General features: G+C 36.1%; 1 non-coding gene across 1 annotated transcript; it reads right to left on the reverse strand.

Moving 5' to 3' along the window:
• Positions 1–561: 561 nt before the first annotated feature.
• Positions 562–668, reverse strand: LOC131223285 (small nucleolar RNA R71). The gene has a single exon (XR_009160370.1). It is a non-coding gene; the product is annotated as a small nucleolar RNA R71 (small nucleolar RNA).
• Between the last annotated feature and the right edge of the window lie 1131 nt (positions 669–1799).

Genomic DNA, 1799 nt, shown 5'->3' on the forward strand with positions numbered 1-1799 from the left:
ATGCCCAAGTAGGTTCGTGACAACACTCGACGTCTTTTGAGTGAAGGTGGATTGGTTGAGGAGTTAACTATCCATCATAGGATTAGACACCACTCGAGATCCTCAGAGTTAATTGAGGTTGTGGTTGCAAATCAACCAGAAGGACAACCTCAACCTCGAGTTGGGGAAGTCTAAGATTTGAATGAGGTGCATAAAGCACCCTCGCCTCATACTTTATGAGATTATTTATAACTGGTGGGGGTGAGCATGCCCTCATGCATGGTTTTTCCAGAAAATACTATACGCATGGATATCAAGCTATGGGTGATCCAACTCCTTCCAAAATTTCATTGGCTTGAATATGAAAATCCATATTTACACTTAAAAGAGTTTGATGAGATCATAGTCACTCTAAATTTTCCTAACGTATTTGACAACATGGTCAAGCTAAAACTTTTTCCCTTTTCTTTGAAAGAGAAAGCTAAGATGTAGTTACATTCACTACATCCTCGATCTATTACTAGATGGAATGACATGACAAGGGAATTCATAAAGAAAAGTTTCCCATACCATAAGACGAACACCCTTAGAAAGTCGATCATTAACTTCACCCAAAAGGAAGATGAAACATTCTTCCAATGTTGGGAGCAGTTCAAGGATCTTATCAATTCATGCCCTCAACATGGTTTTGAAATGTGGTACATCACGAACTTTTTATATGATGGACTGACATCTTGAAAAGGCCGAGCTAAAAGTCCTAGAGGGGGGGGGGGGTGAAAAGGACTATGCCAAATTAAAATTTAAATGCGGAATTAAGAAAGAACTAGAACAAGATAGAACTTATCAATCCTAAATAGCAGAAATAAATAACAACCTCAAATGCACAAGTATTGAGAGGTTGATACAGATATTGTTCTAGGGACAACCTTACACCAAAAACCAATGGCTTATGGTAGGACAACCTGATTTTTAGAACGGTCTGTGTATCAAATTCCCAAACCAATACAGAGGAATAAAGAATAAAACAGAAATAAATATCTACTACTATTACAACATTCACCACATGTGAAGAAAATAAATTACAATCATTCACCACAAATGCACAATAATAAACATTCACCACAACTCTAGCAATTATAGTGGTTCGCTTGTGTGCACACCAACTGTTAGAAAAAAGCCACACAACTACTCCACTCTCAATATCCTCACCCATGGGATATTGGCTTTCACTATGAAATAGGTTTTCCTAGGTTCACCCAAAACCTTCACAATTGTGTTTTCAAAGGGCTACCACAATTAAAAACCTCACTCACTAAGATTTTCTGGCTATCTTAGTCAAAACCAAAAATGAAAGATTTTCTGATAATCTTACAAACCAAATACAGAAAATTGAGATGCACTTATTTGAAGATTCTTCTTCTAATAAATCCCGGTAGAACCAGTTCGATGTAGATGTTCAATGTCCAATCTCACATATGAAAGGGTTCTTAAGTCTAAATGATTTTTAGAATAAATCAACCTGGGCTAGCTTGATTTGATTTTGATCTCAAAAAGGGTAAAATCAATATTCCCTTTTCAAAAATAATAGAATTGAATAGAGGTCACAAAATCAAATGCAAAAAGCTATTAAAGGAATCTTAAATTCTAACCAATTCGCTTCTCGAATATGGGGACCAGTTTCTTAGAGTTGTGACTTGAATATCTTCTAATGAATTGAAAAACTCTAAAAATCATCCTCAATTTATAGGCAAAAATACTGTTCACTCGAGTGGCCTAGTGGTCAGTCGACTAGTTGAAGGACCAACAACATTTGAAAATTT

Source organism: Magnolia sinica, chromosome 1 (assembly GCF_029962835.1).
Source record: "Magnolia sinica isolate HGM2019 chromosome 1, MsV1, whole genome shotgun sequence".
Lineage (NCBI taxonomy): Eukaryota > Viridiplantae > Streptophyta > Magnoliopsida > Magnoliales > Magnoliaceae > Magnolia > Magnolia sinica.